Here is a 16875-nt window from a genome sequence, read left to right as displayed (position 1 = left end):
AACTTTGGAAGATTTACCGCATCACATCCTATTTTGTCCACTGTATGCAGACCCTGGAGCTAAGTTCTTGGTGGGGATGTTATCAGGCACTAATCTATATTCAGTCACTGAGAAAATATTTTTTTCTGCCGTCTGGTTTTGATGCACATGTATCCCACCAAGTTGCTGTTGCTTTTGCAGCAAGGGAAATAAGGTGTAATGTGGTATCAAAAGGAGCGGTTCTTTACTTTTTTCTAAGTGGCTCCATTTTATAATGTTTTTTTAAATGTAAATATTTTATTTGTTAATGTGTAGCACATGTGCTAGTATGGTGTATGTTCAGAATCCATGCCTCATGAGGAAAGACCAAGGAACTGGGAATGTTTAGTCTGTAGAAGAGAAAGATCAATTCTTCACAGCATAATAATAGCGGGTTACATTGGTATTTTAGAATCCGGGTCTGCTTTACCCCAGTTTCTCCCTTCGCATGGGTGCCCGTTTCCATGAAGGAATCGAGTTAAGACCGGGAGGAAATATTCTGATTTCTTCATACGAGCCCAGCTTTTTTTGTTTTTACAATACAGATGCAGCTACGCATGCGCCAATATTCCCGGTGTGCTGCATTCTGATTGGCTGTTCCCCCCAAAGACAACACTTCCAATTGGTGGATCCATAGCAACCACGGGAAAACCAAGCAAGACATCTCTAGTTTTGGAAAGGAGCTGGTGCAGTGAGCAACGCCCCAAGCCCGTTGTGCTATACAAAGTAAAAACTTTTGACCAATATTGGGCAGAGCACTATGGTCGAATCCCCACTACCGTCTTAGCCAAGTTTCAGAACACAAACTAACCAGGTTTGAGGGACGACCTCCCCATTGCTTGCGTGGCAGATTCTGTTTCTAGTGCTCGTTCTCCCCGTTAATCCGTGTTCCGGCAGGACCTGGTTGCAAGTGGCACAGACCCCATTAACACGTTTCAGAGCTGATCCGAGGGGAGGGATGAGGGTTGAAACCCTGACTTGTTTCCCACCCTGGAGTGGGATGCAGAATTTGGGCAACCAGTCAGCACTGTGATGCACACGCAGCCTTTCCTAGGTTTCATTTCCACTTTTGCGATTGGCCAGCAGAAGGGGATGCAAACATTAAACAGTCAAACGCGTAACTTTGAATTGTTCATGGTTTACACAGGTAACGATTAATTGTTTGCACAGTTAAACAGTTAAACTTTAAACTTTTACACGCTGTTTTTTTAATCACGACCCTACAATGTATGTTTCCACAGTAGGAAAAGATCCCACCCCATCAAGGCACGCCAGCCAATCAGGGGAGACTGGTGAAGTGAGATCGCCTGGTAGTGGGGATTGCTAAGAGTTCTGCAACTGGGTGTGTCTGCTGTGTGTTCACTGCGGTGGGGAGGGAGAAACTCCGATGAAGAGGACACAGTTTCACAACGAACAGGTTTGGATCTGCGTGCAAATTTCAAGTGGGGATTCGACCTATGTCTCATCCACATTCAAAGATGTGCCAAAAACTGGAGCACATGAGACACCCCCCCCCCCGATATACCAAAAAACATTCGTCCAAAGGTGCGCATCTGCCTAGCTGTGTGCTCTGAACACCCAGAACATGTACAGAAAAGGAAATGGGGCCATTGTTGTGAATCCATTTCCCTGCACACTTAGGTGGAATGGCACGGATTGCTACCATGGGCAGAAAACATGCTTGTGGGAATGTTTTGGAAAGGGTGGTTTGCCATGCCAGTCAGCGGCTCAGCAGAAATGACACTGACATGACATCAGGCAGGGAAATCAGGCAACAAAGAGGGGAAAATAAAGCAGATTGGTGCCCATGGAAGCTCATTCAATGTAGGATTTTTTAAAAAGATCACAATTTTGTCAGTTTTTAAAAAACCTGGGATGAGGAAAATATTGTGGGACGGGACCAGTGGTGGGATTCAGCAGGTTCGCCCCACTTTGGCAGAACCGGTTGTTAACATGGTGCTTGTATGCAACCAGTTGTTGAATTATTTGAATCCCACCACCAGAACCGGTTGTTAATTTATTTGAGTCCCACCACTGAACGGGACCCATACAAACTTCTTGCCCAAACCAGGATATTTCCCTTCGTCAACCTGGGATATTTGTACCGTTCAGAATCGACCAAGGTTAAAGGGTGATATGATAACCATGTTTAAATATTTGAAGGGATGTCCTGTTGGTGAGGGAGCAAGCTTGTTTTCTGTTGCTCCAGAGACTAGGACCAGGAGTCATGGGTTTAAGGTGAAGGAAAAGAGATTCCACCTAAACATTAGGAAAAACTTCCTGACAGTCAGGGCTGTTTGACAGTGGAATGCACTACCTCGGAGTGTGGTGGAGTCTCCTTCTTTGGAGGTTTTTAGACAGAGGCTGGCTGGCCATCTGCCAGGAGTGCTTTGATTGTGAATTCCTACCTGGCAGGGGGGTGGACTGGATGGCCCTTGGGGGTCTCTTCCAGTAGCCCTGGTAAAGGGCCATGCAATTTCAGGTAGCTCCAAACTATTTTATTAGGACTGAACAGAATAAACTTCCTCAGAACTCCCAGTTTGACATCAGCTCTTGTTTCCATGCCAGGCTCCATTAACCGTTACTGCTTTTCCTTAATTTTGTTTTTACAGTGCTTTAGAGAAAATGGCAATTCATGGAAAGTGTGTGTGGAGGGGGGGAGGAGAGGTCCCTGAGGCACTGTTTACAGATGTTAGCTGAATTGTCCAGAGAAGCATTTATGAAGAGTCTTGTCTTGGCTTTCTTGATGTTGGATAGTATAGAGTTCTAGAAACTTCTGATAATTTATACACGTTCCCCCCCTTAGGGTTGCCATCTCTGGGTAAGAAGGAGGAGGAGGAGGAGGAGGAGGAGAAGAGTTGGATTTATGTCCCCCCTTTCTCTCCTGTAAGGAAACCCAAAGGGGCTTACAATCTCCTTTCCCTTCCCAAAGGGAAACAAACACCCTGTGAGGTGGGTGGGGCTGAGACAGCTCCATAGAACTGTGACTAGCCCAAGGTCACCCAGCTGGCATGTGTTGGAATGCACATGCTAATCTAGTTCACCAGATTAGCCTCCACAGCTCAAATGGCAGAGCGGGGAATCAAACCCAGTTCTCCAGATTAGGGTGCACCTGCTCTTAACCACTACACCACAGGAGTCAAACTCGCGGCCCTCCAGATGTTATGGATTACAGTTCCCATCATCCCCTGCCAGCATGATGCTGGCAGGGGCTGATGGGAACTGTAGTCCATAACATCTGGAGGGCCATGAGTTTGACACCTATGAACTACACCATGAAGGCAGTATAGTATAGCCCAATCTTATCAAATCTCAAAAAACTACCAAGGAAAACCATACCGAGGAAAGCAATGGCAAACTGCCTCTTCCTCTCATTTTTCTTGACAGCTCCTTACTGGGATCCCTATACGTCAGACTTGACAGCACTTACAAACTTAAGATATGATCCAGGGATCACAGCATAGTTTCCTAACTGCTATGCTGCATGCATTGTTTCATATTTTACTAGGGCAATCAAATGAATAACTTCTCCACTTCAAGTCAGCTTCTTGTTGGGAGCCTTCTGAAAAGAGATGTCAGCCACACTAAGCATGAAGCGGGGGACAAAGGAAAAACTGGATCCATGCCCAGCGCAGTCAGCTATAAATTACATCTCTTATAGGGACCTAAATGTCAATTTCCACAGCCTTCTTAACAGCCGGAGCTATGTTAACTCCTTTTCTTTACCCTCCCCACCATAAGCTATGTTAATTCTCTTCCTCTCTTGCCTGTAATTTCATTTTTCAACAGATATGACTGTACTTTCTTTCTGATGCAATAAATTATATCTGGGAGCTGAACTACGTCAGGCACCGTGAACTTTCAGTTGGAATTTCATATGACACTTTAAAATATATGTCTTGAAATGCGTGCAGTTCATGTTAGTAGCACTAAGTAATTGACAAATAGAAGTAGCGGACGGAGAGGAAACCTGTGTCTGCTTGTTCTTCAACAGAGACTGACAGATAAATGGGTCAAATATTCAGACCAAAGGAATCATGGGTAACATCAGTCACAACTTGTGTTGATGCTGTTCTAAGGACAGTGTGGGTATTTTGGAGAAGCGCCCCTAAACTTTATTCAACCACAAGCAGTTATGCCAAGTAATTGGCGAGGGAAAGTGCCGTCGAGTCCCAGCTGACTTAGGGTTTTGAAGGCAAGAGACCTTCAGAGGTGGTTTGCCATTGCCTGCCTCTGTGTAGCAACTCTGGGGTTTGTTGGAGGTCTCCCATCCAAAACACTAACCAGGACTACTTAGCTTCCAAGACCCAAGTTCAAGCTAGCTGGGCCACCTAGGTCAGAATGTACCATGTAATTGGCTGCTACCCAAAAGCACTTCTGTTTGTTCACTCTGGAAAGACAACTTGGGTTAAAGGAATGGCTAAGAAAGATAATGTGAGTAAAAAGTTGAGAATGTCCTGGAAGTCTACAAGCCTCCCAAGCCAGCTGACAGTTTTTTGTGCCACCCTAGATAAGTTGGAGGAGGAGTTAGGCCAGTGGTTCTCAACCTTCCTAATGCCGCAACCCTTTAATCCAGTTCCTCATGTTGTGGTGACCCCCAAACCCTAACATTTATCCATTTTACAGATGGAGGACACTGATGGAAAGAGTCTTAGGCAGTGGTTCTCAACCTTCCTTATGCCCTTTAATCCAGTTCCTCATGTTGTGGTGACCCCCAAACCCTAACATTTATCCATTTTACAGATGGAGGACACTGATGGAGAGAGTCTTAGGCAGTGGTTTTCAACCTTCCTAATGCCATGACCCTTTAATACAGTTCCTCATGTTGTGGTGACCGCCCACCCTAACATTTATCCATTTTACTGATGCAGAGAGTCTTAGGCCCCCCCCCACCCCCCCCCCCCCCCACCCCCCCCCCCCCCCACCCCCCCCCCCCCCCACCCCCCCCCCCCCCCACCCCCCCCCCCCCCCACCCCCCCCCCCCCCCACCCCCCCCCCCCCCCACCCCCCCCCCCCCCCACCCCCCCCCCCCCCCACCCCCCCCCCCCCCCACCCCCCCCCCCCCCCACCCCCCCCCCCCCCCACCCCCCCCCCCCCCCACCCCCCCCCCCCCCCACCCCCCCCCCCCCCCACCCCCCCCCCCCCCCACCCCCCCCCCCCCCCACCCCCCCCCCCCCCCACCCCCCCCCCCCCCCACCCCCCCCCCCCCCCACCCCCCCCCCCCCCCACCCCCCCCCCCCCCCACCCCCCCCCCCCCCCACCCCCCCCCCCCCCCACCCCCCCCCCCCCCCACCCCCCCCCCCCCCCACCCCCCCCCCCCCCCACCCCCCCCCCCCCCCACCCCCCCCCCCCCCCACCCCCCCCCCCCCCCACCCCCCCCCCCCCCCACCCCCCCCCCCCCCCACCCCCCCCCCCCCCCACCCCCCCCCCCCCCCACCCCCCCCCCCCCCCACCCCCCCCCCCCCCCACCCCCCCCCCCCCCCACCCCCCCCCCCCCCCACCCCCCCCCCCCCCCACCCCCCCCCCCCCCCACCCCCCCCCCCCCCCACCCCCCCCCCCCCCCACCCCCCCCCCCCCCCACCCCCCCCCCCCCCCACCCCCCCCCCCCCCCACCCCCCCCCCCCCCCACCCCCCCCCCCCCCCACCCCCCCCCCCCCCCACCCCCCCCCCCCCCCACCCCCCCCCCCCCCCACCCCCCCCCCCCCCCACCCCCCCCCCCCCCCACCCCCCCCCCCCCCCACCCCCCCCCCCCCCCACCCCCCCCCCCCCCCACCCCCCCCCCCCCCCACCCCCCCCCCCCCCCACCCCCCCCCCCCCCCACCCCCCCCCCCCCCCACCCCCCCCCCCCCCCACCCCCCCCCCCCCCCACCCCCCCCCCCCCCCACCCCCCCCCCCCCCCACCCCCCCCCCCCCCCACCCCCCCCCCCCCCCACCCCCCCCCCCCCCCACCCCCCCCCCCCCCCACCCCCCCCCCCCCCCACCCCCCCCCCCCCCCACCCCCCCCCCCCCCCACCCCCCCCCCCCCCCACCCCCCCCCCCCCCCACCCCCCCCCCCCCCCACCCCCCCCCCCCCCCACCCCCCCCCCCCCCCACCCCCCCCCCCCCCCACCCCCCCCCCCCCCCACCCCCCCCCCCCCCCACCCCCCCCCCCCCCCACCCCCCCCCCCCCCCACCCCCCCCCCCCCCCACCCCCCCCCCCCCCCACCCCCCCCCCCCCCCACCCCCCCCCCCCCCCACCCCCCCCCCCCCCCACCCCCCCCCCCCCCCACCCCCCCCCCCCCCCACCCCCCCCCCCCCCCACCCCCCCCCCCCCCCACCCCCCCCCCCCCCCACCCCCCCCCCCCCCCACCCCCCCCCCCCCCCACCCCCCCCCCCCCCCACCCCCCCCCCCCCCCACCCCCCCCCCCCCCCACCCCCCCCCCCCCCCACCCCCCCCCCCCCCCACCCCCCCCCCCCCCCACCCCCCCCCCCCCCCACCCCCCCCCCCCCCCACCCCCCCCCCCCCCCACCCCCCCCCCCCCCCACCCCCCCCCCCCCCCACCCCCCCCCCCCCCCACCCCCCCCCCCCCCCACCCCCCCCCCCCCCCACCCCCCCCCCCCCCCACCCCCCCCCCCCCCCACCCCCCCCCCCCCCCACCCCCCCCCCCCCCCACCCCCCCCCCCCCCCACCCCCCCCCCCCCCCACCCCCCCCCCCCCCCACCCCCCCCCCCCCCCACCCCCCCCCCCCCCCACCCCCCCCCCCCCCCACCCCCCCCCCCCCCCACCCCCCCCCCCCCCCACCCCCCCCCCCCCCCACCCCCCCCCCCCCCCACCCCCCCCCCCCCCCACCCCCCCCCCCCCCCACCCCCCCCCCCCCCCACCCCCCCCCCCCCCCACCCCCCCCCCCCCCCACCCCCCCCCCCCCCCACCCCCCCCCCCCCCCACCCCCCCCCCCCCCCACCCCCCCCCCCCCCCACCCCCCCCCCCCCCCACCCCCCCCCCCCCCCACCCCCCCCCCCCCCCACCCCCCCCCCCCCCCACCCCCCCCCCCCCCCACCCCCCCCCCCCCCCACCCCCCCCCCCCCCCACCCCCCCCCCCCCCCACCCCCCCCCCCCCCCACCCCCCCCCCCCCCCACCCCCCCCCCCCCCCACCCCCCCCCCCCCCCACCCCCCCCCCCCCCCACCCCCCCCCCCCCCCACCCCCCCCCCCCCCCACCCCCCCCCCCCCCCACCCCCCCCCCCCCCCACCCCCCCCCCCCCCCACCCCCCCCCCCCCCCACCCCCCCCCCCCCCCACCCCCCCCCCCCCCCACCCCCCCCCCCCCCCACCCCCCCCCCCCCCCACCCCCCCCCCCCCCCACCCCCCCCCCCCCCCACCCCCCCCCCCCCCCACCCCCCCCCCCCCCCACCCCCCCCCCCCCCCACCCCCCCCCCCCCCCACCCCCCCCCCCCCCCACCCCCCCCCCCCCCCACCCCCCCCCCCCCCCACCCCCCCCCCCCCCCACCCCCCCCCCCCCCCACCCCCCCCCCCCCCCACCCCCCCCCCCCCCCACCCCCCCCCCCCCCCACCCCCCCCCCCCCCCACCCCCCCCCCCCCCCACCCCCCCCCCCCCCCACCCCCCCCCCCCCCCACCCCCCCCCCCCCCCACCCCCCCCCCCCCCCACCCCCCCCCCCCCCCACCCCCCCCCCCCCCCACCCCCCCCCCCCCCCACCCCCCCCCCCCCCCACCCCCCCCCCCCCCCACCCCCCCCCCCCCCCACCCCCCCCCCCCCCCACCCCCCCCCCCCCCCACCCCCCCCCCCCCCCACCCCCCCCCCCCCCCACCCCCCCCCCCCCCCACCCCCCCCCCCCCCCACCCCCCCCCCCCCCCACCCCCCCCCCCCCCCACCCCCCCCCCCCCCCACCCCCCCCCCCCCCCACCCCCCCCCCCCCCCACCCCCCCCCCCCCCCACCCCCCCCCCCCCCCACCCCCCCCCCCCCCCACCCCCCCCCCCCCCCACCCCCCCCCCCCCCCACCCCCCCCCCCCCCCACCCCCCCCCCCCCCCACCCCCCCCCCCCCCCACCCCCCCCCCCCCCCACCCCCCCCCCCCCCCACCCCCCCCCCCCCCCACCCCCCCCCCCCCCCACCCCCCCCCCCCCCCACCCCCCCCCCCCCCCACCCCCCCCCCCCCCCACCCCCCCCCCCCCCCACCCCCCCCCCCCCCCACCCCCCCCCCCCCCCACCCCCCCCCCCCCCCACCCCCCCCCCCCCCCACCCCCCCCCCCCCCCACCCCCCCCCCCCCCCACCCCCCCCCCCCCCCACCCCCCCCCCCCCCCACCCCCCCCCCCCCCCACCCCCCCCCCCCCCCACCCCCCCCCCCCCCCACCCCCCCCCCCCCCCACCCCCCCCCCCCCCCACCCCCCCCCCCCCCCACCCCCCCCCCCCCCCACCCCCCCCCCCCCCCACCCCCCCCCCCCCCCACCCCCCCCCCCCCCCACCCCCCCCCCCCCCCACCCCCCCCCCCCCCCACCCCCCCCCCCCCCCACCCCCCCCCCCCCCCACCCCCCCCCCCCCCCACCCCCCCCCCCCCCCACCCCCCCCCCCCCCCACCCCCCCCCCCCCCCACCCCCCCCCCCCCCCACCCCCCCCCCCCCCCACCCCCCCCCCCCCCCACCCCCCCCCCCCCCCACCCCCCCCCCCCCCCACCCCCCCCCCCCCCCACCCCCCCCCCCCCCCACCCCCCCCCCCCCCCACCCCCCCCCCCCCCCACCCCCCCCCCCCCCCACCCCCCCCCCCCCCCACCCCCCCCCCCCCCCACCCCCCCCCCCCCCCACCCCCCCCCCCCCCCACCCCCCCCCCCCCCCACCCCCCCCCCCCCCCACCCCCCCCCCCCCCCACCCCCCCCCCCCCCCACCCCCCCCCCCCCCCACCCCCCCCCCCCCCCACCCCCCCCCCCCCCCACCCCCCCCCCCCCCCACCCCCCCCCCCCCCCACCCCCCCCCCCCCCCACCCCCCCCCCCCCCCACCCCCCCCCCCCCCCACCCCCCCCCCCCCCCACCCCCCCCCCCCCCCACCCCCCCCCCCCCCCACCCCCCCCCCCCCCCACCCCCCCCCCCCCCCACCCCCCCCCCCCCCCACCCCCCCCCCCCCCCACCCCCCCCCCCCCCCACCCCCCCCCCCCCCCACCCCCCCCCCCCCCCACCCCCCCCCCCCCCCACCCCCCCCCCCCCCCACCCCCCCCCCCCCCCACCCCCCCCCCCCCCCACCCCCCCCCCCCCCCACCCCCCCCCCCCCCCACCCCCCCCCCCCCCCACCCCCCCCCCCCCCCACCCCCCCCCCCCCCCACCCCCCCCCCCCCCCACCCCCCCCCCCCCCCACCCCCCCCCCCCCCCACCCCCCCCCCCCCCCACCCCCCCCCCCCCCCACCCCCCCCCCCCCCCACCCCCCCCCCCCCCCACCCCCCCCCCCCCCCACCCCCCCCCCCCCCCACCCCCCCCCCCCCCCACCCCCCCCCCCCCCCACCCCCCCCCCCCCCCACCCCCCCCCCCCCCCACCCCCCCCCCCCCCCACCCCCCCCCCCCCCCACCCCCCCCCCCCCCCACCCCCCCCCCCCCCCACCCCCCCCCCCCCCCACCCCCCCCCCCCCCCACCCCCCCCCCCCCCCACCCCCCCCCCCCCCCACCCCCCCCCCCCCCCACCCCCCCCCCCCCCCACCCCCCCCCCCCCCCACCCCCCCCCCCCCCCACCCCCCCCCCCCCCCACCCCCCCCCCCCCCCACCCCCCCCCCCCCCCACCCCCCCCCCCCCCCACCCCCCCCCCCCCCCACCCCCCCCCCCCCCCACCCCCCCCCCCCCCCACCCCCCCCCCCCCCCACCCCCCCCCCCCCCCACCCCCCCCCCCCCCCACCCCCCCCCCCCCCCACCCCCCCCCCCCCCCACCCCCCCCCCCCCCCACCCCCCCCCCCCCCCACCCCCCCCCCCCCCCACCCCCCCCCCCCCCCACCCCCCCCCCCCCCCACCCCCCCCCCCCCCCACCCCCCCCCCCCCCCACCCCCCCCCCCCCCCACCCCCCCCCCCCCCCACCCCCCCCCCCCCCCACCCCCCCCCCCCCCCACCCCCCCCCCCCCCCACCCCCCCCCCCCCCCACCCCCCCCCCCCCCCACCCCCCCCCCCCCCCACCCCCCCCCCCCCCCACCCCCCCCCCCCCCCACCCCCCCCCCCCCCCACCCCCCCCCCCCCCCACCCCCCCCCCCCCCCACCCCCCCCCCCCCCCACCCCCCCCCCCCCCCACCCCCCCCCCCCCCCACCCCCCCCCCCCCCCACCCCCCCCCCCCCCCACCCCCCCCCCCCCCCACCCCCCCCCCCCCCCACCCCCCCCCCCCCCCACCCCCCCCCCCCCCCACCCCCCCCCCCCCCCACCCCCCCCCCCCCCCACCCCCCCCCCCCCCCACCCCCCCCCCCCCCCACCCCCCCCCCCCCCCACCCCCCCCCCCCCCCACCCCCCCCCCCCCCCACCCCCCCCCCCCCCCACCCCCCCCCCCCCCCACCCCCCCCCCCCCCCACCCCCCCCCCCCCCCACCCCCCCCCCCCCCCACCCCCCCCCCCCCCCACCCCCCCCCCCCCCCACCCCCCCCCCCCCCCACCCCCCCCCCCCCCCACCCCCCCCCCCCCCCACCCCCCCCCCCCCCCACCCCCCCCCCCCCCCACCCCCCCCCCCCCCCACCCCCCCCCCCCCCCACCCCCCCCCCCCCCCACCCCCCCCCCCCCCCACCCCCCCCCCCCCCCACCCCCCCCCCCCCCCACCCCCCCCCCCCCCCACCCCCCCCCCCCCCCACCCCCCCCCCCCCCCACCCCCCCCCCCCCCCACCCCCCCCCCCCCCCACCCCCCCCCCCCCCCACCCCCCCCCCCCCCCACCCCCCCCCCCCCCCACCCCCCCCCCCCCCCACCCCCCCCCCCCCCCACCCCCCCCCCCCCCCACCCCCCCCCCCCCCCACCCCCCCCCCCCCCCACCCCCCCCCCCCCCCACCCCCCCCCCCCCCCACCCCCCCCCCCCCCCACCCCCCCCCCCCCCCACCCCCCCCCCCCCCCACCCCCCCCCCCCCCCACCCCCCCCCCCCCCCACCCCCCCCCCCCCCCACCCCCCCCCCCCCCCACCCCCCCCCCCCCCCACCCCCCCCCCCCCCCACCCCCCCCCCCCCCCACCCCCCCCCCCCCCCACCCCCCCCCCCCCCCACCCCCCCCCCCCCCCACCCCCCCCCCCCCCCACCCCCCCCCCCCCCCACCCCCCCCCCCCCCCACCCCCCCCCCCCCCCACCCCCCCCCCCCCCCACCCCCCCCCCCCCCCACCCCCCCCCCCCCCCACCCCCCCCCCCCCCCACCCCCCCCCCCCCCCACCCCCCCCCCCCCCCACCCCCCCCCCCCCCCACCCCCCCCCCCCCCCACCCCCCCCCCCCCCCACCCCCCCCCCCCCCCACCCCCCCCCCCCCCCACCCCCCCCCCCCCCCACCCCCCCCCCCCCCCACCCCCCCCCCCCCCCACCCCCCCCCCCCCCCACCCCCCCCCCCCCCCACCCCCCCCCCCCCCCACCCCCCCCCCCCCCCACCCCCCCCCCCCCCCACCCCCCCCCCCCCCCACCCCCCCCCCCCCCCACCCCCCCCCCCCCCCACCCCCCCCCCCCCCCACCCCCCCCCCCCCCCACCCCCCCCCCCCCCCACCCCCCCCCCCCCCCACCCCCCCCCCCCCCCACCCCCCCCCCCCCCCACCCCCCCCCCCCCCCACCCCCCCCCCCCCCCACCCCCCCCCCCCCCCACCCCCCCCCCCCCCCACCCCCCCCCCCCCCCACCCCCCCCCCCCCCCACCCCCCCCCCCCCCCACCCCCCCCCCCCCCCACCCCCCCCCCCCCCCACCCCCCCCCCCCCCCACCCCCCCCCCCCCCCACCCCCCCCCCCCCCCACCCCCCCCCCCCCCCACCCCCCCCCCCCCCCACCCCCCCCCCCCCCCACCCCCCCCCCCCCCCACCCCCCCCCCCCCCCACCCCCCCCCCCCCCCACCCCCCCCCCCCCCCACCCCCCCCCCCCCCCACCCCCCCCCCCCCCCACCCCCCCCCCCCCCCACCCCCCCCCCCCCCCACCCCCCCCCCCCCCCACCCCCCCCCCCCCCCACCCCCCCCCCCCCCCACCCCCCCCCCCCCCCACCCCCCCCCCCCCCCACCCCCCCCCCCCCCCACCCCCCCCCCCCCCCACCCCCCCCCCCCCCCACCCCCCCCCCCCCCCACCCCCCCCCCCCCCCACCCCCCCCCCCCCCCACCCCCCCCCCCCCCCACCCCCCCCCCCCCCCACCCCCCCCCCCCCCCACCCCCCCCCCCCCCCACCCCCCCCCCCCCCCACCCCCCCCCCCCCCCACCCCCCCCCCCCCCCACCCCCCCCCCCCCCCACCCCCCCCCCCCCCCACCCCCCCCCCCCCCCACCCCCCCCCCCCCCCACCCCCCCCCCCCCCCACCCCCCCCCCCCCCCACCCCCCCCCCCCCCCACCCCCCCCCCCCCCCACCCCCCCCCCCCCCCACCCCCCCCCCCCCCCACCCCCCCCCCCCCCCACCCCCCCCCCCCCCCACCCCCCCCCCCCCCCACCCCCCCCCCCCCCCACCCCCCCCCCCCCCCACCCCCCCCCCCCCCCACCCCCCCCCCCCCCCACCCCCCCCCCCCCCCACCCCCCCCCCCCCCCACCCCCCCCCCCCCCCACCCCCCCCCCCCCCCACCCCCCCCCCCCCCCACCCCCCCCCCCCCCCACCCCCCCCCCCCCCCACCCCCCCCCCCCCCCACCCCCCCCCCCCCCCACCCCCCCCCCCCCCCACCCCCCCCCCCCCCCACCCCCCCCCCCCCCCACCCCCCCCCCCCCCCACCCCCCCCCCCCCCCACCCCCCCCCCCCCCCACCCCCCCCCCCCCCCACCCCCCCCCCCCCCCACCCCCCCCCCCCCCCACCCCCCCCCCCCCCCACCCCCCCCCCCCCCCACCCCCCCCCCCCCCCACCCCCCCCCCCCCCCACCCCCCCCCCCCCCCACCCCCCCCCCCCCCCACCCCCCCCCCCCCCCACCCCCCCCCCCCCCCACCCCCCCCCCCCCCCACCCCCCCCCCCCCCCACCCCCCCCCCCCCCCACCCCCCCCCCCCCCCACCCCCCCCCCCCCCCACCCCCCCCCCCCCCCACCCCCCCCCCCCCCCACCCCCCCCCCCCCCCACCCCCCCCCCCCCCCACCCCCCCCCCCCCCCACCCCCCCCCCCCCCCACCCCCCCCCCCCCCCACCCCCCCCCCCCCCCACCCCCCCCCCCCCCCACCCCCCCCCCCCCCCACCCCCCCCCCCCCCCACCCCCCCCCCCCCCCACCCCCCCCCCCCCCCACCCCCCCCCCCCCCCACCCCCCCCCCCCCCCACCCCCCCCCCCCCCCACCCCCCCCCCCCCCCACCCCCCCCCCCCCCCACCCCCCCCCCCCCCCACCCCCCCCCCCCCCCACCCCCCCCCCCCCCCACCCCCCCCCCCCCCCACCCCCCCCCCCCCCCACCCCCCCCCCCCCCCACCCCCCCCCCCCCCCACCCCCCCCCCCCCCCACCCCCCCCCCCCCCCACCCCCCCCCCCCCCCACCCCCCCCCCCCCCCACCCCCCCCCCCCCCCACCCCCCCCCCCCCCCACCCCCCCCCCCCCCCACCCCCCCCCCCCCCCACCCCCCCCCCCCCCCACCCCCCCCCCCCCCCACCCCCCCCCCCCCCCACCCCCCCCCCCCCCCACCCCCCCCCCCCCCCACCCCCCCCCCCCCCCACCCCCCCCCCCCCCCACCCCCCCCCCCCCCCACCCCCCCCCCCCCCCACCCCCCCCCCCCCCCACCCCCCCCCCCCCCCACCCCCCCCCCCCCCCACCCCCCCCCCCCCCCACCCCCCCCCCCCCCCACCCCCCCCCCCCCCCACCCCCCCCCCCCCCCACCCCCCCCCCCCCCCACCCCCCCCCCCCCCCACCCCCCCCCCCCCCCACCCCCCCCCCCCCCCACCCCCCCCCCCCCCCACCCCCCCCCCCCCCCACCCCCCCCCCCCCCCACCCCCCCCCCCCCCCACCCCCCCCCCCCCCCACCCCCCCCCCCCCCCACCCCCCCCCCCCCCCACCCCCCCCCCCCCCCACCCCCCCCCCCCCCCACCCCCCCCCCCCCCCACCCCCCCCCCCCCCCACCCCCCCCCCCCCCCACCCCCCCCCCCCCCCACCCCCCCCCCCCCCCACCCCCCCCCCCCCCCACCCCCCCCCCCCCCCACCCCCCCCCCCCCCCACCCCCCCCCCCCCCCACCCCCCCCCCCCCCCACCCCCCCCCCCCCCCACCCCCCCCCCCCCCCACCCCCCCCCCCCCCCACCCCCCCCCCCCCCCACCCCCCCCCCCCCCCACCCCCCCCCCCCCCCACCCCCCCCCCCCCCCACCCCCCCCCCCCCCCACCCCCCCCCCCCCCCACCCCCCCCCCCCCCCACCCCCCCCCCCCCCCACCCCCCCCCCCCCCCACCCCCCCCCCCCCCCACCCCCCCCCCCCCCCACCCCCCCCCCCCCCCACCCCCCCCCCCCCCCACCCCCCCCCCCCCCCACCCCCCCCCCCCCCCACCCCCCCCCCCCCCCACCCCCCCCCCCCCCCACCCCCCCCCCCCCCCACCCCCCCCCCCCCCCACCCCCCCCCCCCCCCACCCCCCCCCCCCCCCACCCCCCCCCCCCCCCACCCCCCCCCCCCCCCACCCCCCCCCCCCCCCACCCCCCCCCCCCCCCACCCCCCCCCCCCCCCACCCCCCCCCCCCCCCACCCCCCCCCCCCCCCACCCCCCCCCCCCCCCACCCCCCCCCCCCCCCACCCCCCCCCCCCCCCACCCCCCCCCCCCCCCACCCCCCCCCCCCCCCACCCCCAAATGTCAAGTGTGCTAAAGGTGTAAAGTTGCGAGGGGGAATGGGTGCTACTCTGATGCCATGATATGCAGATATGGGGCCACCACACTTTATCATTCCCACACAAATGGATTGATGGATTCAGTGGAACTTGAGGCTATTTGGTAAGGACTTCCTCAGCAGAACGTCTATGAGACTTGGATGTTCATCATTATTATTATTGTAGATTTCACAGCTGCCAGATCTTTAGCTGGTTGTTGGCCTTCATTACAATTCGAGCCTCATCCAGAGGCCTATTATTATTATTATTATTATTATTATTATTATTATTATTATTATTATTATTATTATTATTATTATTATTATTATTATTAATTTGAACTTGATAAACCGCCCACCCCCAAAGGGCTCTGGGCGGTGTACAAAAGAACAACAGCTAAAACAACAGTACACAATAAATAATTAATACATAATTAAATTAAAATTCCTAACTCAACCCAGTAAAAAATAATTACTTCTTGGGGAGTCATTTGCATTCCCTGCAGTAGCAACAGTATTCGTTTTTTTTTTAAATGCAGTAGCAACAGTATTAGTGAATGCATTTAGCCACACTGGACACACTGTGTGTAGACTTCTCTTTGTGATACACCTCTGAAGATGCCAGCCATAGATGCAGGCGAAATGTTAGGAACAATATCTACCAGACCACGGCCACACAGTCCGGAAAACCCACAACAACCAGTTGAATCTGGCTGTGAAAGCCTTTGACAATAAATTGTGAAAGTGGATTGAAAGTGCATTATTCTGCTCGTGCAGAAGGGGCCTTAGAGTCTTTCTGTTTTCTCTTTATTTCAGGAGCATTTCTAAAGCAATATTTATGAACATGCGTAATGTGCATGGGGATGTGGGTTGGATAGGAGTTTGTGGCTGTAGCGCACGAGATTTTAGCAGCCTGCTAGCTGCATGTAAGTAACTTGGTTTGTTTGTACTCCAGTAACTTCCAATCGCCCGGTGAAGGCCTTGCATGTTTCCTTCATAATGCAAAATTACTTTTTGTCACAGTGGCGGTTTCTGGTTGTTTTAACACTGAGCACTGAATGTGGGAGGAGGGAGCTTGTCTGTCAGTCTTCTCGAAGTCCTGTTCCTGCATTTTGAAAAGACAAACCTGGCAGGCTGTCGGCTCACCTGCACTGTACCCGTTCGCTGAATGATAAACGGCTTTGCAAAGCCTGCTGCTGTACTGGGAACAAGAATGTTCAGATGGTGCCAGAGTACGAATGTCGTTACAGAGGAGAATGCACGTTCGGGTTGCATCCAAAGCCCAACAAGCTGTGTTGGGGAGAGGGAAAAAAATAAACCTCTCTTGCTCCATTTGGCAAGCTGTGCCATGTTTCCAATCTTCCCTGTCAATATGCCCTGTCAGTGGTGGGCGTGGCCGTCGCCAGATTGACGTTGTCCATCTTGAAACGCTTGCACTTATTTTGTTATTTAGCTCTCTAGCGAAGCCGTCAATTTTTGGACATTCTTGCCTAATGGAATCTGTGTATGTGAATATTGCAGAGCAGTATTTTTACAAGATTTGTTTGGATGCTCCTGACTCTAAGCCTGGCGCAGGGATATACTACCCACGGGAACAGGGGGTGGATGACCCCAGGTGCAACGGTGGGGGGGGGGGCAAAATCGTCCCCACCCCACTCCTTCCCTGTGTCAACCTGGCTTGGAAGACCCGGGTCGGCATGGGGGAGGTGCCTAAAGACAGCCGGCCTGCTGCCGCGGCACCCATCCGAAAAGGGGTGGCTTGGGGCACCATGGTAGCAGATGGGCACCATGGTAGCAGGCTGGCCCAGGAGCTGGCCTGTCACTGCAGTGCCCATTTGAGTCACCCACACCCCTGAGCCCTGCCTCTGAGCATGGGGGGGGGGATAGGGGGTGGGGGTGACCAGAGGAGGTGTTGTCTCAGGCGGCATTTCCCCTTCATACACCTCTGGCCCAGCATA

This window comes from Sphaerodactylus townsendi, linkage group LG17 (genome assembly GCF_021028975.2).
Source record: "Sphaerodactylus townsendi isolate TG3544 linkage group LG17, MPM_Stown_v2.3, whole genome shotgun sequence".
NCBI classification, from domain to species: Eukaryota; Metazoa; Chordata; class Lepidosauria; order Squamata; family Sphaerodactylidae; genus Sphaerodactylus; species Sphaerodactylus townsendi.
The sequence above is the reverse complement of the archived record's forward strand: the minus strand, read 5'-3'. Positions refer to the sequence as shown.